Source organism: Pseudorca crassidens, chromosome 2 (genome assembly GCF_039906515.1).
Source record: "Pseudorca crassidens isolate mPseCra1 chromosome 2, mPseCra1.hap1, whole genome shotgun sequence".
NCBI classification, from domain to species: Eukaryota; Metazoa; Chordata; class Mammalia; order Artiodactyla; family Delphinidae; genus Pseudorca; species Pseudorca crassidens.
Genome location: NC_090297.1, coordinates 161,658,996 through 161,683,972, shown reverse-complemented (window position 1 = coordinate 161,683,972; position 24,977 = coordinate 161,658,996). Strand labels below are relative to the sequence as shown.

At 39.7% G+C, this 24,977-nt stretch overlaps 1 long non-coding RNA gene and 1 pseudogene across 1 annotated transcript in view; one reads left to right on the top strand and one right to left on the bottom strand.

Moving 5' to 3' along the window:
- Positions 1-1,466: 1,466 nt before the first annotated feature.
- Positions 1,467-24,977, bottom strand: part of LOC137212133 (uncharacterized) — a 65,856-nt gene continuing 42,345 nt past the window's right edge. The window contains exon 3 of the long non-coding RNA XR_010937373.1: positions 1,467-2,305. This is a non-coding gene — a long non-coding RNA (uncharacterized lncRNA). The remainder of the gene's footprint in view (positions 2,306-24,977) is intronic.
- On the top strand, positions 14,633-16,016 carry LOC137212126 (beta-citrylglutamate synthase B pseudogene; annotated as a pseudogene).

Genomic DNA, 24,977 nt, shown 5'->3' with positions numbered 1-24,977 from the left:
CTTTAACTTGTCCTGGTAATTTACTTTTTGGATAAAATCCCTGCCGTTTTCATGCGACTCCCTGCAGGACTATTTTCACTCACTGGCACCACCTCCTTTTCAAGAAGTAAACCTCATTCTTCTTCTCCATGTTCTAACTTGACCGTAACATATGCAGAGTTTGTACAGGGTCAAATATCTGCTTTTTGCGTATCAGGTTCTTTTACAGTGTCAGAACCATTGTTTCAGTTGTAACCAGCTAGATGGTAAGGACTGTGTGTGTGTGTGTGTGTGTGTGTGTGTGTGTGTGTGTGTGTAATAGATTCTTTTCTTAATACAAGTATTCCTCATCCTGTGGCAAAAGGGAAAAGTGCCAGATTTTAGCATTAGGAAATAAATAAAGCAGGGAATTAAATCCCTAGTAATGGCCTGAAAACTCGTGACTTCAGGATTTTAAAATTCCTTTTTCATTATATTCAGTGGATTGAAACTGCTATGCTAAAATGTGACAGGGGATGGGAGGCACTCCTCCTGCTGGCTGAAAGAGCTGCAGAGGGGCAGGTGCTCAGGACCACCTGGTTACAGCTGTGATGCCCCCACTGGCACCAGTGCAACTGCTTCTACACCAGTTCCAGAGGTCCCAACCCTTAATCACTTGCTTCTTTTCCAATGACCTGACAAACGCCTGGGAACCAAGTCTCTAATTCAGAAGGCTCCCCAACTCCTAAACCCCCTTCTCTCTCCCTTATTCTCTCATATGGCTTCACCAGACCTCAGTCCCACTGGGTCAAAGGCCTAATGTCCTCCCTGCTCTGACCGACACACTTCTATTTGACTCTGTGTTCTAAGCTATCTTCCCTTGACTCCATCTCCTCCAGAACTCATCTCCCCCAAATAGGGTTCATGATACAGAATCTCACTTTATAACCAACTTAGCTGGTATGTCTACTTTTTCAAATTGAGCACCACATGCAATCTGGGATCTAAGTCACTTTTGACACCCACAGCTGATAAATGGTTACCCCTAGAGAGGGGGACTTTTGTTTGTTTGTTTTTGTTTTTGTTTGGCGGTACGCGGGCCTCTCACTGCTGTGGCCTCTCCCGTTGCGGAGCACAGGCTCCGGACGCACAGGCTCAGCAGCCATGGCTCACGGGCCCAGCCGCTCCGCGGCATGCGGGATCTTCCCGGACCGGGGCACGAACCCGTGTCCCCTGCATCGGCAGGCGGACTCTCAACCACTGCGCCACCAGGGAAGCCCGGGGGGATTTTTTTTAATAGATTTTTAAAATTAATTAATTTACTTATTTATGGCTGCCTTGGGTCTTCGTTGCTGCGTGCGGGCTTTCTCTAGCTGCAGTAGGCAGGGGCTACTCTTTGTTGCAGTGCGCGGGCTTCTCATTGTGGTGGCTTCTCTTGTTGTGGAGCACGGGCTCTAAGCGTGCGGGCTCAGTAGTTGGGCACGTGGGCTCCAGAATGCAGGCTCAGTAGTTGTGGCACACAGGCCTAGTTGCTCTGCGGCATGTGGGATCTTCCTGGACCAGGGCTCGAACCTGTGTCCCCTGCATTGGCAGGCGGATTCTTAACCACTGAGCCACCAGGGAAGCCCCAGAGAGGGGAATTTTTAGTGCCACAGCAGAACCACTAAATTCCTCTGTGTCTCATGATGTATTTGTCCTTGAAGAATTCATTCATTGATTCATACATACATATATTCATGTATTTAATCACTTATTTAAAATTCATTTGTTAAACATGTGCCATGTGCCAAGCAAGGAAGAGATAAACAACATGATATTGTTACCTTCAAGAAGCTCATAATCTAGTAGCCAGATAAATAAAGATAATTATGGCTCTAAAACAGTAAGAAAAAATCAGTAAACATGAAATGCAAAGGGTCTTTTGAGAGCTCTGAGAAGAGGTATCTTAACCAGCTAGGAGGGATTAGGGAAGACTTTTTGGACAAGTCTGGGGTATGATCCAATTTATTGCTTGCTGGGAGGTAAATGTAGAAGTAAGGCAGCAAGTGAAACCGAATTACATTTCATAAAATCAAACTATAGGCCCATAAAGCTTCAGCCAACATATAAAAAAATTTATATCGTGTCTTTGACCAAATACATCCAATCTTTAGCAGGCAGTTTCTTGCTGTGAGCACAGTTAGATACGTACAAAGATGGTTTAGTTTGAGGTACTCATTAAGTCCTTGGACAATGTTTTGAGGATTCCAGGTCCACTTTCTCTGCCCCTGGCTCGTTCACAATTTTCATAATAGATCTTCAGAGGGACCAACATACAGGAAACTCCACTGTTTCTGAAAGATGACCTCTAAAAAAAGGTGAACACAGACTTAAAGAAGGTTTGCATTTGATTCTGCTCACAGAATAGCAGCCAGGATCTTTCATATTTAAAAAGGCCTTAAAAAGAATCAGCTGTCCATATGTATACACGCTACAGTGCTGATCTACTTAGGCCTGCTGCTTCCTGCAAATAGAAAGAGAAGGAAATAAAACAGCTTCCAGTCAAAATGAGATCAACTCATCTGACCCACAAAAAAAAAAAAAAAAAAAAAAATCCAATTACTTTACAATAAGACAATTACAGCAATTCCCATGGAATAAGCTAGCTTGGGCTTTTAACTAATCCTGGATAAAGCTTGGAGGCCAAGTTGATTTTAAATAGTGATCTAAACATTTACATGCTTATTTGAAGTTTGGCTCTCTTAAATTCATAAGAAAGGTCTCCATTATTTCTTAGTGAAAAATTCTTCTCATATTGATATTTTCCAAACTTTTGTCATTACCAAGCCCCCAGAAGACAGCAAGATTGTCTTATATTTTGTATACTTTGTATCCCCATGTGTAACAATTAGAAAATAGGAAGAATTTAATGAATGTTTATGAATAAATTAAAAAACCCAAATTTGGGAGGACTTCCCTGGAGGTCCAGTGGTTAAGGCTCCACGCTTCCAATGCAGTGGCTGCGGGTTTAATCCCTGGTCAGGGAACTAAGATCCCACATGCTGCGCAGCATGGCCAAAAGATTGAAAAAAAAAAAAACATTTGGAGACAGGATGAATAGATAGGAAGGAAATAATACAATCTCTGTTCCCACAGTGGAGTGAATCCTGCACCCCTAGACTAGCTACAACCATCTTAACCCAGAACATAAGAACAAGTACTAATCCCTTTTCAGAATGTCAATATTTCAAATTATGTTTATTTGCTGGATAGGGTGTCTGTTTATGTTTTTCCCAATGTTATGCAGCTGTGTTTGTCTGCCCTTTGACGTATTTGTCCATCCTGATGGAAAGCTTAGACAAAGTGGAAATGATGCCTATTTTAATGGCTTCATGGCACTTAAGTGGGTACTTAAAGATGCTATTCTGAATGGAGCCTTTGGGAGACCCTAATGAGTGACACCATTCTAAATGAACTGAAATACCAAAAGAACAGCCTGTCTCTCTGGAAGAAGAGTACTGAATGACATCACTGTGTTTTCAAAGCACAACACCATCATTTAGAAAACATTCCTCGTTACTTTGCAAGTCTCTCCCTCTGTGCCTCAGTGCCCATTTCCCTAAAGGAGCATGTCTGGAGTGAGCAGAGGAAGGGAAGATAGAAATGAAGGAGCCACTGTTTTGTTGCTTCTTCCTTAGGCCGAGGTGCCCTACATACATATAAATGGCCAGCATATAAAAGGCACCCTTATCCATATTTCTACCCATCACCTCCAACAAACTTCCCAGCAGTGATACTCAGGCTGGGGCATCAGGAGAATTTCCAGTTCACTCAGGCTTCTGCCTTGATATAAACCAGCACCATAGAAAGATGTGATCACAGAGCTGGGAGCACTTATTATATCCACAACATCCCCAGCTCCTCCCCCAGAGACTCTGATCCCCTGGGTCTGGGATAGGAGAGCACAGGCTCAGTAGTTGTGGCGCACGGGCTTAGTTGCTCCGCGGCATGTGGGATCTTCCCGGACCAGGGCTCGAACCCGTGTCCCCTGCATTGGCAGGCGGATTCTTAACCACTGTACCACCAGGGAAGCCCAGGGAAGCCCACCACTTAATTTTATAGATGATGAGATTGAGGATAGAAAGTTGCGATGACTTGGCCAAGGTCACACAGCAAATCTGTGTTTAAGCCTAGGTTAGGCCACAAGGAGCCGCTTTTTTTTTCTTCTTTTTTTTACTTCATCCCCAGGCTGATCTTCAGGAAGCACATGAAGCAGTGCTGGCACATGTCATCTGGTGGTTTATTCCCACATGAGTGGCTGCATGAGACAGACTACTTCCATGGGTAGTATCTGCCTCCAGGCTGTGCCTAATTAAAGGTTATAAAAACCAGTCTGCCAAGTGCAGAGGGATTTGCAGGAAACAGCAGAAAAAGGAGTAGAGAAACAATTAGATGAATGTTGACAACAGAAAAAAAGGATTCTTTAACATATTTCAATGTCTATGTTATAATTCTTATTCTAACAAAATGAACTTTAAGCAGGAGAGGTTCTGTACATTTTCAAAGGCAATTTTTTTTTTTTTTTTTTTGTGCGGTACGTGGGCCTCTCACTGTTGTGGCCTCTCCCGTTGCGGAACACGGGCTCCGGACGCGCAGGCTCAGCAGCCATGACTCACGGGCCCAGCCGCTCCGCGCCATGTGGGATCTTCCCGGACCAGGGCACGAACCCGTGTCCCCTGCACCGGCAGGCAGACTCTCAACCACTGCGTCAAAGGCAATTTTTTCTGACAGCATTCTCAAACAATTTAAAGTGACTGCCTGTTTATTATTGAAGATCTGTATAATACAGCAAAAAATTCGAAACACGATTTAAAGAAGACCAACACTAGACAAGGTCATAGCGACAGCAAGTGTGCTCCGACTTCCCCATCCTGCTCTGGTTACCCTTCTGATACCACAATGGCAACTGCTCAGCCCCACTGTGGTTAATGCCCTCCTGCTCCCAGTCTCCCCATCTTCATCAGTTCAATACTCATTTTTCTGTATGTTTTCAGCCTCCTTACTCTCGTCTTCCTTTCTTTCCTGAGGGATGGCTCCAAACCCTACTTCAGGTTTCTACATTCCCCTTCCCTCCACTCTCAGATGCTTCCTCCTCTGTCTCTCTTGCCAGCTCTTCTCATCTGCCTGATCTAAAATGGGCCCCAACACATATATAAACAATGGAATACTACTCAGCCATAAAAAGAAACGAAACTGAGTTATTTGTAGTGAGGTGGATGGACCTAGAGTCTGTCATACAGAGTGAAGAAAGTCAGAAAGAGAAAAACAAATACCGTATGCTAACACATATATATGGAATCTAAGGGGGAAAAAAAAAAAAGGTCATGAAGAACCTAGGAGCAAGATGAGAATAAAGACAGACCTACTAGAGAATGGACCTGACGATACGGGGAGGGGGTAGGGTAAGATGGGACAAAGTGAGAGAGAGGCATGGACATATATACACTACCAAACGTAAAATAGATAGCTAGTGGGAAGCAGCCGCATGGCACAGGGAGATCAGCTCGGTGCTTTGTGACCGCCTGGAGGGGTGGGATAGGGAGGGTGGGAGGGAGGGAGACGCAAGAGGGAAGAGATATGGGAACATATGTATATGTATAACTGATTCACTTTGTTATAAAGCAGAATCTAACACACCATTGTAAAGCAATTATACTCCAATAAGGATGTTAAAAAAATAAAAAATAAAATAAAATAAAATGGGCCCCAATACTGAGGTCCCTCTCCCCTCGACTCTGTATATTGAACATATCCCTTGCGCGATTCATCCACTTTAAGGCTTCGGTTTCCACCTACAGACTTAAAGACTCCCAAATCTGGGTCTTAGCCCAGATAGCTCTCCCAAGCTCCAGACACATATTTCCAACCATCTGGACACTCCACCTGGATGTCCTGCAGGCACCTGAAGCATACATAGCACATTCAAATCAAACATGTTATCCTCCGGCCAATGCTGCTCTCACCTGCGTCTCTATCCTAGTGAATTGTGTCTCCAGCATTAGACACGCCTGAGTCATCTCAGATTCCTCCCTCACCCTCATCCAAATAAATCTACTCCACACATTCTGGTAGTCTCTCTCAGGAGTGTTTCTTGAGCACAGCCAAGCCAACTTTCCTAGTGTCACCGCTCTGGTCATCTTGGAAAAGAGCCTCTGAACTGGTTTTCCTGCCCCCGGCCTCTCCTTGCTCAGCTCCATCCTGCACTGTTTGCAGTTACTGATTGTCTCTTTTGTGTGGTTCTCCTTTCCTGTAACGTAACGTTGGGAATTCTTAAAATGGCATAAATGGAGACTTCCCTGGTGGCACAGTGGTTAAGAATCCGCCTGTCAATGCAAGGGACACGGGTTCGAGCCCTGGTCCGGGAAGATCCCACGTGCCATGGAGCAACTAAGCCCGTGCACCACAACTACTGAGCCTGTGCTCTAGAGCCCGCGAGCTGCAACTACCAAGCCCACGTGCCACAACAACTGAAGTCCACACGCCTAGAGCCCGTGCTCCGCAACAAGAGAAGCCCCTGCTCCCCACAACTAGAGAAAGCCTGCGTGCAGCAACAAAGACCCAATGCAGCCAAAAAAAAATTTTTTTAAGAAAAAAATGGCATACATGTTCCTTCAGCCTAGCTTTCCTTTTCATTCTGACTAATCTCTCATCACTCCCCCAGAAATGCACCCCTTTGCCAAATGAATTTACAATTTCCCAAACACCCCAGGCTCACCAGTGATTTTGTGCCTTTACGTACACTATTCTCTGAGCCTGGATTCCCCCCAACCCTGCTTCCTCTTTCATTGTCCTACTTGTCCAATGAAAAAGCACCTTCTCTGAAAAATTTCCTCCAGTACATTGGGCATGAAGGCTTGTTCTGCCTTCCTGGATCCTGCACTGTTTTGTTTGAGTTTCAATTTCTCTGTTGATGCATTTGGAGTCTTTACTTAACTGTAGTTAAGGTGCTTAAGGGCAGCATTATGTTTTATCTACTTTGGCATCTTCCTCATGTAGCACATAGAGGTTGCTCAGTAAATGGTGGAGGAATGTGTTACTGAAAGCAGGTATTTCTCATTAAAAACATTTTTTAACAGATTTATTGAGATATAATTCACACATCATACAATTACCCTTGTAAAATATATAATTCCATGGTTCTTAGTAAGTTCACAGGGTTGTGAAACAATCATAACAATCTAATTTTAGAACTTTTTTGTTCCCCCATAAAGAAAGCCCATACCCTTTAGCTATCACTTCCCCAACCCCCCAGTACCCTGACCCAGTCCTAGGCAACCACTTATCTACTTTCTTTCTATGTAGATCTGCCTAGCCTTGATGTTTTATATAAATGGAATCATACAATATATGGTCTTTTGTGACTAGTTCCTTTCACTTAGCAGAACCTTTTCGAGACTCACTAAGGTTGTAGCATGTACCACTATTTCATTCCTTTTTACAGGCTGAGCAAGAGTCCACTGTAAGGCTATACCACACTTTGTTTATCCATTCATTTGTTGATGGCCGTTTGAGTTTTTTTCACTTTTTGGCTATTATGAATAACATTGTTTTTAACATTCATGTACAGGTTTTTGTGTTTTCATTTCTCTTAAGTATATACTTAGGAGTGGAATTGCTGGGTCATATGGGAACTCTACATTTAACTTTTTAAGAACCTGCCAAAATGTTTCCAAAGTGGTTGCACTATTTTATATGCCAACCAGCAATTAACGAGTGTTCCATTTTCTTCAGATCCTCACTGACACTTGGTATTGTCGATCTTTTTTATTATAGCCATCCTGGTGGTTATGAGGTGATATCTCATTTTGCATTTCTCTAATAACTAATAATTTTTAGCACCTTTTCTTATGCTTTTTTTTTTTAGCCATTTGCATATCCTCTTTGGAGAAATATCTGTTCAACTCCTTTGCCCATTTCCAAATTAGGCTATTTGTCTTTTTATTGTTGAGATGTAAGTGTTCTTTATATATTCTAACCTAAGTTTCTTATCAATTATATGATTTGCCAAAGTTTTCTCCCACTCTATGGGTTATCATTTTCACTTTCTTTTTATTGGAGTATAGTTGCCTTTTTCACTTTCTTAATGGCATCCTTTGAAGCACAAAAGTTTTTAATTTTGATCAAGTCCAATTTATATATTTTTTTCATTTGTCACTTATGTTTTGGTACCATATCTAAGAAGTTATTGCCTAACCCATAAAAATTTACCATTACGTTTTCTTCTAAGAGTTGTATAGTGTTAGGTCTTACATTTATGTCTGTGATCCATTTTGAGTTAATTTTTGTAAATGGTTTAAAGCAGGGGTCCAACTTCATTTTTTCGCATGTGAATATCCAGTTGTCCCACCACCATTAGTTAAAAAGACTATTCTTTTCCCATTGAATCATCCCAGCACTCTTGAAAATCAACTGCCCATAAATGTAAAGGTTTATTTGTTGACTCTCAATCTTATTCCATTGAGCTATATGTCTATTCTCATGCCGAAACTTTTAATCTTTAATTTAATTTGAAAGATGTCATCCCTGTCAATAATTACATTGGAGGCAATATAGTTTGAAGCTCAGAAGGGCCCCTAAAATTACACTAAGCTCAAGATCCTGAGATAACACTTGCCCTAGGGGAAAGCAATGAGCTTTAGCTGCCGAAGGTCTATTCTTGGACTCTTTTTAGGAGAGGGAATCATGCATGTGTCAACATTCTTGGGAACTGGCTGTCCTGCTCAGCAGACTTCCTCTCTCCAGGTGGTCTCACTGAAAACGTCCATTCTTCTTTTGCTTCAAAATAAGCCCCACCCTGTCCCAATCTTACTGTCTCCCTTATCCCAAGATTCATATTTTGAGTTTCCCAGGATATTAGGTATAGTTTTTAGTAATGTGTAATTCATTTTTTCAGCATATATTTAATGAGCATCTGCTGTGTGCCAGACATAGTTCTTGACTCAGAGAATAACAGTAGTAAACAGAACTCATTACTCTCAAAGAACTTACATTTTAGAGGCACAAAGAAGCAAAATCAAGTAATCAAATAAATAAAGTAATTCCAGATAAATGCAATGAAGAAAATAGAGGTAAGGGCTTCCCTGGTGGCACAGTGGTTGAGAATCTGCCTGCCAATGCAGGGGACACGGGTTCGAGCCCCGGTCTGGGAAGATCCCACATGCCTCGGAGCAACTAGGCCCGTGAGCCACAACTACTGAGCCTGCGCGTCTGGAGCCTGTGCTCCGCAACAAGAGAGGCCGCGACAGTGAGAGGCCTGCGCACCGCGATGAAGAGTGGCCTCCACTCGCCGCAACTAGAGAAAGCCCTCGCACAGAAACGAAGGCCCAACACAGCCAAAAATTAATTAATTCATTTAAAAAAAATAGAGGTAATAAGATTGCAAATGAAAGCGGGACCTTATTTAAATAGGCTGGTCTAAGGGAGCTCCCCAAGGAGGTGGTATTTGAGCACAGTCCTCAGTGTTGATAAGTGAGCTATGTGAAGATCTAAGAGGAAAGTAATCCAGTCAGAGGTAACAGCAAGTACAAGGGCTCCAGTAGGGTATGTGGAACAGTGAGAAAGCAAATGTGGCTGGAGCAGAGTGAACGAGCAAGAAAGGGGTAGAAGGTAGAGGTCAAAGAAGAAGCCGAAGGCAAGATCGTGCAGGTCTTCATAGATTAAAATCAGGAGTTTAGATTTTATTTTCAATATGAGGGAAAATGCTTGGAGAGTTTTAGCAAGGGACTGATGTGATCTAATTTACACTTTAAAAAGATTACTCTACTAGAAGAAAAGAGATGAAAATCTTTGTGACCTTGAGTTAGGCAAAGATTTCTTAGATACAACACACAAAAGCTTGATCCATGAAAGAAGATATTTAAAAATTGGGCTTCATTAAAATTAAGGAGTTCTGCTCTCTGAGAAACACTGTTTAGTGGATTAAAAACAGGGCACAACTAGTCCAGTATGTAAGGAGCTTGGAAGTTGCTACTCCATCTTAACAAGCAGACAGCTGACAAACTGAAAAATCAACCACTCTTCTTGGATCCCTAAGAGCAGTGAGGTCACAAGGCAAGCTGCTACCCCAAAATTGAAGAAACAGGCAGGTAAATACAGAGAATCACAATTTGCCAGAGCAGAAACCCACAAGCAAAAACCTCCGTGGGAACCAGTGCTGGGGTAGAGAAACCTGAACTGTAATTGACACATTATTATAGGCTCAGTGTGAACAACTCTGAGAGATAAAAGCTCCAGGAAGACCCTATCATAGGGAGGCCTTCACATTTTTGTGAGTTTTGTGTCTAGGAACTCAACTGTGTGCTCAAGTGCGTATCACAGAAAAATTCCCTTGTGCTTCTGGCCTGGGGACGAGAAAATGAACCATTTTGAAACACACCGGATCATTCTGCTCTTCTTAACAAGGTCTGTCCTCAGGAGAAACTATTTAACTAGAGCCTACCCTGTTAAGGTTTTATTAGAGCCTAACTGACCTTGGGGAAGGGAAATACTTAATTCCAGCCCACTCTAGCCATCCTGTCCCACCTAAGGCAGGGTTGCAGCAGAAAGGGTGGGGGGTGGAGTTCAGGAATTAATAAGCACTTGTGACGTTCACAGTCCAGAAGCATAGGTTCACTAAAAGCCTGAGACCTAATCATAGGACTAAAGGATGCTTCCCCTCCCCCACACCTTACCACATTACCAAAGGCCTATATAGAGTACTTCCTTTTACCTAGTACATCATGTCCAACTATCAAGAAAAAAATTACAAGGCATAATAAGAGGCAAAAAACACAGTTTGGTGAGATAGAGCAAGTATCAGAACCAGACTCAGATACGGCAGGGATGTTGGAATTATTAGACCAGCAATTATAGCAACTATGATTAATATGCTAAGGAATCTAATGATAAATTTGACAGTCTATAAGAATAGATGGGCAAAGTAAGCAGAGAGATGGAAATTATATGAAAGAACCAAAAAGAAATGCTAGAGATTAAAATAAACACTGTAACAGAAAGGAAGAATGCCTTTGATGGGCTTATTAGTAGACTAGACACTGCTGAGGAAAAAAAGAAATCTCTGAATTTGAAGATATCTCAATAGAAAGCAGTGCTTAGTGGGAAATTTATACACTGAAGGCATATAGTAGAACAGAAGAAAGATCTAAAATCATAATCTAAGCTTCCACGTTAGAAAATTAGAAAAAAAAAGAGGAAATTAAATTCAAAGTAAGCAGACCTCATAGATATTGAAAGGATAATAAAGGAATACTATGAACAACTCTATGCCCACAAATTTTATAATCTAGATGAAATGGATTATTTCCTTGAAGGACACATCTGCCAAAACTCACACAAGAAGAAATAAACAGTCCAAGTTGACCTGTATCTTTCAAAGATCTTGAATCAATAATTAATAGCTTTCCAAAACAGAAAGTGCGAGACCCAGATGGATTCACTGGTGAATTCTGCTAAACATGTAAGGAAGAAATTATACCAATTCACTACAGTTTATTTCAGAAGAAAAAAGCAGAGGAAATACTTCCTAACTCATTCTATGAGGCCAGCATTTCCTGAATACCAAAAACAGATAAAAATTACAAGAAAAGAAAATTACAAACCATTATCTCTCATGCAATAGAGGCAAAAATCATCAACAAAATATTAACACATTGAATTCAACATTGCATAAAAAGAATGATATACCATGACCAAGTGTGATTTATCCTAGTTATGCAAGACTGGTTCAACATTTGAAAATCCATTAATGTAATCCATCATATCAACAGGCTAAAGAAGAAAAAACATGTGATCATATCAATAGATGCAGAAAAAATATTTGACAAAATCCAGCAACTATTCATGATAAAAACTCTCAGTAAACTTGAAATAGAGGGAAACTTCCCCAACTTGATAAAGAATATCTACCAAAAAAACCAAAATAAAAACAAAAAGACTTACAGATAACATCATACTTAATAATGAAAAGCTTGAGGCTTTTCCATTAAGATCAGGAACAAGGCAAAGATGTCCCTCTCACCCCTCCTTTTCAACATTATACCATATGTGTTAGTTAATGCAATAGGACAAGAAAAGAAAATAAAGGTGTACCAATTGGGAAGGAAGACATAAAACTATCTTCTTTTGCAGGTGACATGATTATGCACGTAAAAAATCCAAAAGAATTGACAAAAAACTCCTGGAACTAATAAGCAATTATAGCAAGGTTGTAGGATATAAGGTTAATACAGAACAGTTGATTGCTTTCCTAATATACCAGTCATGAACGAATGGAACTTGAAGTTAAAAACATAATATTATTTACATTAGCACCACTCCCCCAAATTAGATACTTAGGTATAAATCTAACAAACTATGTATAAGATCTATATAAAGAAAACTACAAAACTCTGATGAAAGGTATCAAAGAAAAACCAAATAAGCTGAGATACATCCCATGTTTATGGACAGAAAGGCCCAATATTGTCAAGATATCAGTTCTTCCCAACTTGATTTATAGATTCAAAGCAATCCCAATCAAAATCACAGCAAGTTGTATGAATATCAACAAACTGACTCTAAAGTCTATATGGAAAGGCAAAACACCCAGAATAGCCAACACAATATTGAAGAAGGACAAAGTTGGGGGACTGACACTACCCAACTTTAAGACTTACTATAAAGCTGCAGTAATCAAGACAGTGTGGTATTGATGAAAGAATAGACAGATAGATCAATTGAACAAAACACAGAGCTCAGAAGTAGACCCACATAAATATAGTCAACTGATCTTTGACAAAGGAGCAAAAGAAATGCAATGGAGAATAATCTTTTCAACAAATGATGCTGGAACAACTGGCCATCCACTTGCAAAAAATAAATCTGGACACAGATCTTACACCCTTTACAAAAATAACTTTAAAAGGATCACAGACCTAAATGTAAAATGCAAAACCATAAAGCTCCTAGAAGACAACATAGGAGAAAACCTAGCCTTGGATATGGCAATGACTTTTAACATACAACACCAAAGCCATGATCTATGAAAGAAAAAATTGATAAGCTGGACTTCATCAACATTAAGAAACTTCTGCTCTGCAAAGACAATGTCAAAAGAATGAGAAGACAAGCCACACACTGGGAGAAAATACTTGCAAAAGGCACATCTGATAAAAGACTGTTATTCAAAATATACAAAGAACACTTAAAACTTAACAATAAGAAAACAAACAACTCAAAAAATAGTCCAAAGACCTTAACAGGTAACTCACTAAAGAATATAACAGATGGCGAGTAAGCACATGAAAAGATGTTTTGCATCACATGTCATCAGGGAAATGCAAGTGAAAACAACAACGCCATACCACTACACACCTATTAGAGTAGCCAAATCTAGAACACTGAAAACACCAAATGCTGGTGAGGATGTGGGGCAAAAGGAACTCTCATTCATTGCTGGTGGGAATGCAAAATGGTACAGCCACTTTGGAAGACAGTTTAGCAGTTTCTTACAAACTTATGGGCACACAAAAACCTGCACATGGATGTTTATAGTAGTTGTATTCAAATTGTCAAAATTTGGAAGCAACGAAGATGTCCTTCAGTGAGCGAATGGATAAACAGTGGTAAATTCATTCAATGCATTATTATTCAGCACTAAAAAGAAATGAGCTATCAAGCCATGAATAGACATGAGAGAATCTTAAATGTGTATTACAAAGTAAAAGAAGCCAATTAGAAAAGGCTATATCTTGCATGATTCCAACTACATGACAATTCTAGAAAAGGCAAATGGAGACAGTGGTGGCCCAGGGTTAGGGGAGAGGAATGACTAGGCAGAGCACTATTTTTAGCACTATTCTATATGATACTATAAAGATGGACACATATCATTACACATTTGTCCAAACCCATAGAATGTAAAACACTGAGTGTACCCTAATGTAAACTATGGACTTTGGATGATTATGATGTGTCACAGTAGGTTCATCAATTGTAACAAATGTTCCACTCTGGTGGAGGATGTTGATAACAGGATAGGCTGTGCATGTGGAGGGGCTAGGAGTATATGGGAAATCTCTGTACTTTCTGCTCAATTTTGCTGTGAACCTAAAACTAACCTAAAAAATCCTAACCCTAAAAACTCCAACAAAGTACTTCTATTCAGACTATTTCTAAAAACTTTCTGAACTCAACAGTTAGAAAACAATCTAATTAGAAAATATCAAGGGAATTCCTTGGCAGTCCGGTGGACTGTACTCTGCACTTTCACTGCCAAGGGCCTGAGTTCGATCCCTGGTGAGGGAATTAAGATCCTGCAAGTCGTGCATGGTGCAGACAAAAAAAAAAAAAAAAGCAAAAGATTTGGACTCTTCAGTAAAGAGGGTATACGGATGGCAAGTAAGCACATGAAAAGATGTTTAATATCTTTAGCTATAAGGGAAATGCAAATTAAAACCACAATAGAGAGTTCGGGTCTTTTGAGGATGAGCTGCCTGTTCTCCATCCTTGGTGCCCTGCAGTAAACGCTGTACTTTCCCTCACCACATCCCGGTGTCAGTAAATTGGCTTTGCCGGGAGGCCGGCGAGGGGACACAAGTTCGATTCGCTAGAAAGAGTCTATATTCAGGAGGAAGTAAGCCCAGAAGAGGAAAACAGGCAAATCAAGATGTGTAGCTCTGTTGCTGCCAAGTTGTGGTTTTTGACAGATTGTCAAATCAGTGAAGACTATCCCCCAAAAGAGATCTTACGAGCATTAAAGGCCAAATGTTGTGAGGAGGAACTGGACTTTAGGGCTGTGGTGATAGATGAGGTGGTGCTAACAATCGAGCAAGGAAACCTGGGTCTTTGTATCGATGGAGAACTAATTACTGCCTATCCTCAGGTGGTGGTAGTGACAGTACCAACCCCTTGGGTGCAAAGTGATAGTGACGTCACTGTTTTGCGCCATCTAGAGAAGGTGGGAAGCAGGTTGATGAACTGACCTCAAACCATCCTGAACTATGTTAATAAGTTCTGGATGTTTCAAGAGTTGGCAGGTCATGGTGTTCCTCTGCCAGATACTTTCTCTTACGGTGGTCATGAAAATTTTGTTAAAATGATTGATGAAGCAGAAGTACTGGAGTTCCCAAAGGTGGTGAAGAATACACGGGGTCATAGAGGCAAAGCAGTTTTCTTGGCTCGCGATAAGCACCCTTTGGCTAATCTAAGCCATCTTATTCGCCATGAAGCTCCATACCTATTTCAGAAATATGATAAAGAGTCTCATGGAAGGGATGTACGTGTCACTGTCGTGGGATGTCGTGTGGTTGGCACAATGTTACGCTGTTCAACAGATGGGAGGATGCAAAGAAACTGCTCACTAGGTGGTGTCGGGATGATGTGCTCATTGAGTGAACAAGGGAAGCAGCTAGCTATGCAGGTGTCTAACATCCTGGGATCGGATGTGTGTAGCACTGACCTGTTGATGAAAGACGACAGCTCCTTCTGTGTCTGCGAGGTCATTGCCTTTGATAAGGCGTGTAATCTAGATGTAGCTGGTATCATAGTGGACTATGCCGCCTCCCTTCTGCCCTCTGGCCGGCTCACCCGGCGTATGTCCCTGCTCTCCATGGTGTCCACGGCCAGTGAGACTAGTGAGCCGGAGTTGGAGCTCCCAGCCAATACTTCTGTCGACAACATGAGCGCAAGTTCCAGCTCTGTTGACAGCGATCCTGAAACCACGGAACGAGGGCTGCTCACCAAGCTCGCAGGGGGCCTATTCAACGGAAACCAACTGCTAGCCAATGAAATCAGACTCCTGGTGGAGTGATTCCACCAGTAAATAATTAACCAGCAAAACCCTTGTAAAACTTTCTTTTTCCTTTTTTTCTTTTTCTTTCTTTCTTTTCTTTTTTAAACCAACTTGCAATGCTGTTCATGGAGAATGCTCAGGAAGATGAGAGAAAATTGAGTAGCATTAGTTAGGAGAGAAGAAGAGGGAGATAGATGAGACGTTTGCTACAAAGATGTTACTGATTTTGATTTACAAATCCTGCAGACAGAGAGGCAGAAGAGGTGAGATACAGAAAAATGTCAGGCTCTCATAGTTGCCCTTTTAAATTACTCAAAAATGTGTAGGCTCTCAGGACATGAAGAACATAATTTTTTTCATGGTTTTTGTACAGTTGGTACAAATTTCAGAGTAGTGTAACTTCACATTGTGTTGTAATCGGTGACGAAGACATCTATGTAAATTATAATTTTTTCTATATAAATCTGAAAATTCAGCCTATACACTATTATCTAGGAGCTTTATGTTCATAATTATGAAATCTTGAAGGGCTCTTTTATTGACTTTTCCCCCCTTAATTTGGGTGGGAGGGCAACATGAATGTGACCCAATAAAGGTTTTTTTTAATGATAAAATTGGCATGTTTGCATGATAAAAGGGAAATGAACAGTATTGCAATGGCTGGCACACAAAATAACATTTACTCCATTGTAGATAAAATTGCACTAGTTAAAAATATGTTCATTGACTTGTATTTGTTAGTATTTTAGCCTTTTTTGAAAGATATATGCTCTGTTAATGTTGCTTTTTTTTAAAATACATGTGAGTATTAACATTCCCTGATCTATGCCTGCATCCTTAACAATGGCCAAAGTGAAGAAAATGCTACCTTTTTTGTTAACAAGACACTGACTTGAAACATGTGCATTTAAAGCCTTTTATTTTTTTTCCTTTTTCTTTTGGTGGTTGGGCATTTAAAGAATAAGGACAAGGAAAAATATTTTTGGGGGGGCAAATGAAGGGTCTATAAATTCCTAAGTATGAAGTTGAAGTGATTTCTAATACCAGCGTTATATATCTGCATTTTTCACATTTTAGGACAGTGTCTGTGTGTGCGTGCGTGTGCGTGTATGTGCACACGCATGCACGCTTGCATGTTTATGTACTTTGCATTTTGTTTATACCAACCAATCAAAAAGCGTAGATTCTAGAAAATGGAGCATGATGGGAAACAGTTTTTTACCTTAAAAAAAAAACAATTGAGTTGTTTTCATGACTATAATCTACTGGGTAGAGGTACTCACCTAGAGACGTGAGGAGAATAGCTGCTTCTTAGGCTTTTGTATATACGTATGTTGTTTGCTTTTTTCTTTGGTTCTAGACTGTTCAGTGTATGATCTATTCCAGTCTACATGCTTTTCCTCTGCTTCTTGCTGTGCATTTTCTCCTATTACACATAGGTTTGGGGGTGGGGGTGACTGAACATTTTTGTTTGGGAACTTATTTAGCAGTATTGAGTCTCTTATAGCCCTATTCTGAAGGCTTCAATATTCTACTCTTTATATTACTTTATTTCTGAATTTATAAAAGCCCCCAAACTGCATATAATGAGACTTTAAACATGGGTAAAACTATCCCAATGAATGGTTTGGAAGGTGTGTTAAGTAATGGAGGCGCTCCAGAGCTCAACATAATTTTTTTAAGAAGCAAGTTCCGTCTCCCTACAACCCTCTGAAGCTTTTGACCCAAGACCTTTCTTGCCTCTCCAGTGCTTTTTTTCTTCAGACGGACCTTAAACATAATTTCTTGGACACTACTAGAGAGACTGTGAGGCAATAAGATCAGCATTAACCAGCTCTAACAGAGGTTTGATCATGCTTACTTGTACAGTTTTCCCCCCATTTTAAAAAAGGAATGTAATAAAACTTGTTTTTTCCATAAAATTAAATAATATTAAGATGGAAAAAAAAAACCACAATAGATATCACTGCACAACTACGAGACCAGTTAAAATAAAAAATAATGTCAATACAAATGCTGGTGAGCTCAGGGAGAAACTAAATCTCTCATACATCACTGGTGGGAGTGTAAAATGGTACAACCACTCTGGAAGATAGTTTGGCAGTCTGTTCCAAAGTTAAATATATACTTACCATAGAGCTTAGCAATGCTACTCCTGGATATTTACCCAGAAAGAAATGAAAATGTATGTTCGTTCAAAAGCACATATATGAATGTTTATAGCAGCTCTATTTATAATCATAAACGGGAAACAACCTAAATGTTCTTCATTGGAACTGTTCTATATCTTAACTGTGGTAGTGTTTACAGGATTATCTACCTATGTCAAAACTTGCAGAATGACCAACCAGGTGAATAAGGATGCTGTTAACTGAAATGGGGGTGACTGGGGGAAAAGCAAAGTTTCAGGAATGTGGAGTCAAGAGTTGTTTTTCAGACGTGCTATGTTTGAGAAGACTATTTGACACTCAGTAGAAATGGTATGTTTGACCTTGGAGCTAAGGAGAGTAGTCAGAAATGGAAGTATAATTTAGGATTCATCAGCATTCTGGTGGAATCTTTACATCAAAAGCACACCATCAACGATCACCAGATCAATGTGACCTTGGTTATTTTGACACTGGGCAGTGTGGGTACAGACGACCAACTGTATTTTCTTTTTCTTTTTTTTTTAAACTCTTCTTTATGTATTTTCTTCATTAGTTGTGACATGAATGTGAAATGAGACAGAAGTTATTTCCTCCATGTTACTTACAACTAAATCTAGATGTATCTGTCAAAGGACTTTAAACAGAACTTTTACCTTTGACCCACCTATTTTGTGAGCAACAAATTGCAGCTCAAAACAGGGCTGGGGCCTCGAACTCTTGAACTACTGTGAGCTACAAAAGATGCCAGATTTGATTGATCCTATAAAAATGATTTATTGTACATATGCATGTGTGCATATGATTCATAAATATTTTCAGCAAATTGAAAACATATTTTAAACGTATGGAAATTAGCAGAAATAAAAATGAACAATAGATAGTAAGGGGAATAAAATACTTGATTTGTAACTTCATGGAAGTAAAAAAAAATTTGCTTAAACAAATCCATCCTATGTAAATAAGAAGTTAAAAGGAAAAGTCGGCTCCAATGTACTCTACATTTGCACTTCTGTAGTCAGAGCATTTTGTTTTCTGTTTTGTCTTGGAATTGGTTCCCTTATATAACACATGTCGGAATAGCTGGAAAAATGTGATTAACAGTTGCCAGCTGAAATTCTTGTCCCGCAAGGACAACTCCCTGCTGGCTCCTTATTTTCTTCTCATATTTGGGGTACTGGGAGCTAGTGGTTGGAGCACAGGCAGGCAGGCAGGCAGTGTGGCTCTACAGGAGAGAGAATTCCAGGGTTGGGCCTTCTCACTTTGCAGCTATCATTAATTTCCTCCATCTTCTTGCCAAAGCCCCTTTAAGACTCACTGTGGTCTCACACAGGGTGTGGCCAGCAGGAATTTTGCCATTATCCGGATTCCTGCAGGAGCCCAATCTTGCCAACGTATAATTTAGGTGCTTAAGGAAGAGGGAAAGGTGAACCAACACTAACGCCTTGGCCTTGATTTCCTCATCCACCAAAGAAGCAGAGCCTTGTACACATTCGAGAGCTTACCTTCTAGGGGAGGTTTTGAACAAATATACAGCCAAATTCTAATTTTGGTTCCACCAGATGTGCTGTTTTGGACATCTAGCAACCTCTCAGTTTTCCAGTAAATGCTCTACAATGAAGCTCATAAATGTAGTTAGAAAGTTCCTTTGATAGAAGACCCTATTAGGAAGGAATACATTCAAAATGGATAGCATAGTTTTTGCCACATGGGTACTCAGAAAAATTTTTTTTTAAATTTTTTTGGTTTTTTTGAGTTGAGCTCCTTAGATGACTGGAAAATAATACTAATGGGCATTTGCTAAAACAGTTATAAGAATAAGAGAAATAATTCTAAAAATCTTTAGTCTTTAGGGTGCTAAGTAAATCTTACGATATCGACATGCCCTTTTCCCTATGTCTCAGGTACTGTCCTTTCTTGCTCATACCAGATTCCCTTTCACCACCTTCAATCAAGCAACTGATCAATATTTATAGAACATTTACGATATAACTAGCACCATAAAAGGCACCAGGCAGAATCCAGAAGATGTGGAATGCATGGTCTTTGCCCTCAAGTAGTTTATAATTTATTTAGGAAATACTAAAATTCAAAACAGCAGCAAATGACATATACCATCTAAGTGTTATATCAATACCTTAGAGATGTAGTCATAATCTGAGGCAAGGGAGGTTAGTGAAGATTGGAGTGCTTAAGAAAAGCTTTATAAATCTCACCTTTCTCCTGGGGAGGAAAGTGGGGAAGGAGGAAGGTCAAGCGTGTAGAATCTCGGAGCTCAGAGCCTAGAGAACAACAATACCATTTCTCACTAAGCAGGCAATTGTGTGACAAAGTTCAAAGAGACAACACGTGTAGATTTATCAAAATGGGGTGCCAAGATAGTCTAGAACGGTGTTGTCCAGTACGGTAGCCAATAGACACATGTAGCTATTTAAATATAAATTAAAATCAAGTAAAATTAACATTTCATTTCTTCAATCTCACCAGCCACATTCAAATGCTCAATGGCTATATGTGGTTAGTAGTACCGTATTGGACAGAGCAAATATCAAACATTCTCATCATTACAGAAAGTTCTCTTGGACAATGCAGGTCTAGAACCATCAAAGTGTGAAGGAAGCTTGAAAGGATTCTCCCAGCCATTGGCATATTGCTGCAGCTGCTTTCTTTATGCTTTCTGTGGACACAAGGTTTCCAAAATCCAAAAGAGGTTTAATTATTTTAAACAAATGGACATTGAGCAGCTATTAATACAAGGCTGGGAAATGTGATAGACATAAAAGTGAATCAAGCAGATTCCAGTCCTCAAAGAGCTGAATACCTGGGGGAAAAAAGATGTGAGCACAAACAACTGTCACAAAAAAATTAAAGTGATAAGTATCCTTAGGGGAATAAAATTAAACATGTAGGAGTTCAAAGAAGGGGCAGATTAGTTCTATTTGAAGATTTCAGCAAGGCTTCTGAAATAAGGCATTATTTGAGCAGAACCTTGAAAAGGCAGTGGGTGTGGTAGAAAATAATCCCTGGGAACCAAGAGGCCAGAGATGATCTTTAGGTTCAGCTATGCCCTAACTAACTATGTGGCCTTGGGTAAGTCAGGCTCCAGGCCTCGGTTTCTTTATCGGTTGAGTAAGGGTAGCAAAGGAGAAACCAAATTTCCAGATGGCGTGTCCCATGCAAGCAAAGGCACAGGGACAGATGGTTGTATGTACAAGAAATCTAATAGTCTAATTAATGCTGAGGTGCTGTCACTATACGCCCATCTTAAAACTTGTTCCTGGGCATTATGTAACTCTAAGACAACTCAAAAATGTTTGTTTGCAAGAATAAAAAGCCACCATCACAAAAACAAAAGCTAGATTTTGGTAATGCCTCCCCCACTCTACCTTATTGACATACAACATCGTGTACATTTGTAAGGTGTCCAATATGGTGATTTGATACACTTATATATTGCAAAATGATTGCCATTACAGCATTAGCTAACACCTCCATCACATCACATAATTACCACTTTTTTTTGTGGTGAGAACATTTAAGATCTACTCTCTTAACAACTTTCTGGTATATTATACATTATTATTATCCAGAATCACCATCTGTACATTAGATCCCCAGAACTTATTCATCTTATAACTGAAAGTTTGTCCCTTTTGACCAACATTTCCCCATTTCCCCCACTCCCTAGCCCCTGGTAAACACCATTCTATTCTCTGCTTCCATGAGTTCAGCTGTTTTAGATTCCACACATAAGTGAGATACAGTGTTTGTCTTTCTCTGTCTAACTTATTTCACTTAGCATAATGCCCTCAAGGTCCATCCATGTTGTTGCAAATGGCAGGATTTCCTTCTTTCTCGTGGCTGGACAATATTCCATTGGAATAATATATATATATATATCTCACATCTTCTTTATCCATTCATCTGTTCATGGACACTGAGGTTGTTTCCATATCTTGCCTATTCTGAATAATGCTGCAATAAGCACGGGAGTGCAGATATCTCTTCAAGATCCTGTTTTCATTTCCTGTGTATATATATCCAGAAGTGGGATTGCTGGATCATATGGTAGTTCTATTTGTAATTTTTGAAGAACCTCCATACTGTTTTCTGTAGTGACTATATAAATTTATATTCCCACCAGCAGTGTTCCCTTTCCTCCACAGCTTCGCCAATATGTGGGTCTCTTGTCGTTTTGAAGATAGCCATTTTAATAGATGTAAGACAATATCTCGTGGTTTTGATTGGCATCGACAACTGTGATGTTGAATACCTTTTCCTGTACCTGTTGGCCACTTATATGTCTTCTTTGGGGAAATGTCTATTTGGTATCTCCACCCATTTTTTAATGTGACTGTTTGACACTTTTGCTATTGAGTTGTATGAGTTCTTTACATATATTGGTATTAACCACTTATCAAATATATGATTTGCAACAATCTTCTCCCATTCCATAGGTTGCCTTTTCGTTGTTTTGCTTGTTTCTTTTGCTTTGTAGAAGCTTTTTATTTTTATTTTAAAATTTTTTTAATTTATTTATTTTTTTTGCGGTACGCGGGCCTCTCACTGTTGTGGCCTCTCCCGTTGCGGAGCACAGGCTCCGGACAGGCAGGCTCAGCGGCCATGGCTCACGGGCCTAGCCGCTCTGCGGCATGTGGGATCTTCTCAGACCGGGACACGAACTCATGTCCCCTGCATCAGCAGGCGGACTCTCAACCACTGCGCCACCAGGGAAGCCCTGCAGAAGCTTTTTAGTTTGATGTAGTCCCACTTATTAATTTTTGCTTTTGTTGCTTGTGCTTTTGGTGTCATATTCAAAAAATCATTTCCAAGACCAATGTGAAGGAGATTTTCCTCTATGTTTTCTTCTCAGAATTTTACAATTTTGGGTCTTGTGTTTAAGTCTTTAATCCATTTTGAGTTAATTTTTGTGAGTGGTTTAAGATAGGGGTCCAATTTCATTCTTTTCCATGTGGTTATCCCGTTTCCCAATGTCATTTATGGAAGACACCATTCTTTCCCCTCTGAGTATTCTTGGCTCCTTTTTCAAATATTAGTTGACCATATGTGAAGGATTTATTTCTGGGATCTCAATTCTGTTCCATTGGTCTATGTATCTATTTTTATGCCAGTACCATACTGGTTTGATTACTACAGCTTTGTAGTATAGTTTGAAATTAAGACATGTGATGCCTCCAGCCTTGTTCTTTCCCAGGATTGCTTTGCCTATTCAGAGTTTCTTGTGGTTTCATTTGGTTATGTCTTAATAGTTCACATTAAATATGAGAAGTAAAGCCAAACAAATGGAAACAATAGTATTTGTATTTAAATATGGTTTTTAAGTGGAGCTAGAGGATGACTCCATTAATTTGGTCCCCTCTGGGAAAAGGTTTTATTCATGGAAAATATGAGTGAGAGCCACACTTTGGGAAGCAAGAAATAAAATTACAGGACATTTCTGAGGGGGAAGAAAAGTAAGTCAGAGTCTGAAGCTGAGAAATCACTACTGAACAGGCTGTTAAAGGATAAAGCTGACATGAAAAGAGCAAAGCCAAGAACATGGTAGTTAAAATAAAATGTGGGTCATATGTGGAATGTGGAGTCCCTTGTTAAGAAGCAGACAGAAAATAGTGCATAAGTGAAATACCAGCTCAGCAGGTTTATAGATCTCTATCTCTAGAGCGATTATGAATATATAGAGAGAAGTATTTTCATTTTGCAGCTGTACCAAAGCATCTGTCAGTAGTTCCATTATCATTTTCTTGTGCATTTATTTTTATATCCACACAGAAAGATTAGAGAAGGTAAAAATATATGCTCTGTGTGTACAAATATACTGAAATATTTATTTAGTGGTTAAAATTAAAAGTTCCTGGAAATTGCTTTTCTAACCCCACAGCTCCCTACTGGCTAAGGGCACATTTCTCAGTCCCTTACTCTTCACCTAAAAACCTGAAAATAAGATCCAATATAAGCCCAGGGAAGAGACATAGCTATTATAAATAGAGATATTATGTAATCATCTACCCATCCAAGTTTTTAAAATAGATTGAAATGCTACTCTCTCCAAGATTTATAGAATTTGCTTTAAAAATAAACGTGTGGACTTCCCTGGTGGTCCAGTGGTTAAGAATCCATCTTGCAATGCAAGGGACACCAGTTTGATCCCTGGTCAGGGCACTAAGATCCCACATGCCGCGGGGCAACTAAGCCCGCACGCCGCAACTACTGAGCCCATGCACCACAACTAATGAGTCTGTGCACCACAACTAGAGAGAAGCCCACGCACTACAACGAAGAGCCCAACTGCAATGAAGAGCCCACATGCCGCAACGAAAGATCCCGTGTGCCGCAGCTAAGACCCGATGCAGCCAAAAAATAGATAAATAAATATTTTTAAAAATTTTTTAAATTAATTAAATGTGAATTTTGTATGTATATGGCTGAAATCCATGCTTATATTTGTTCAAGAGCCCTTAAATCCAGACTGATGTCACTTTTTCTATTGCTATAGATGACTGTCATTACTGTATTAAATTAACCAGATAAGGTTAATTGTTAGGTACCATAATTAAGAGAATGGAATTAGCTTTTGTTTGACAAATTCAATTGCATGTTCTTTTTTCCTTTTGCTTTATTTTCTTTTTCTAAAACATGAACTCCAGAAGGTAGAGTTAACATTTAGTCAGGATCAATTTTAAGTGAAAGACTGCTATAAGAACTCACATGTCAAATGGGTCCTCCAACTTCTGCAATGAATTACTAACATATATTTTAAAGAAAATTACCCATGTCATCTAAGTTTTCAAATTGGTTGGCCTAAAGTTATTCATATTATTCTGTGTTTTATAGTGCAGTGATTTGTGATTTTGTGATTCTGTTCTGCATGCATGGTTGTACCCTCTTTATGATTCCTAGTATTGTTTATTTGTGCCTTTTTTTCCTTGATCAGTCTCGTTAAAGACTGTGTATCCCTATTAGATTTTTTTTCTAAGAACTAACTTTTGGTTGTCTTTATTTACTCTGTTATGACTTTACTTTCTATTCAGCCTTTATGCGCTTAT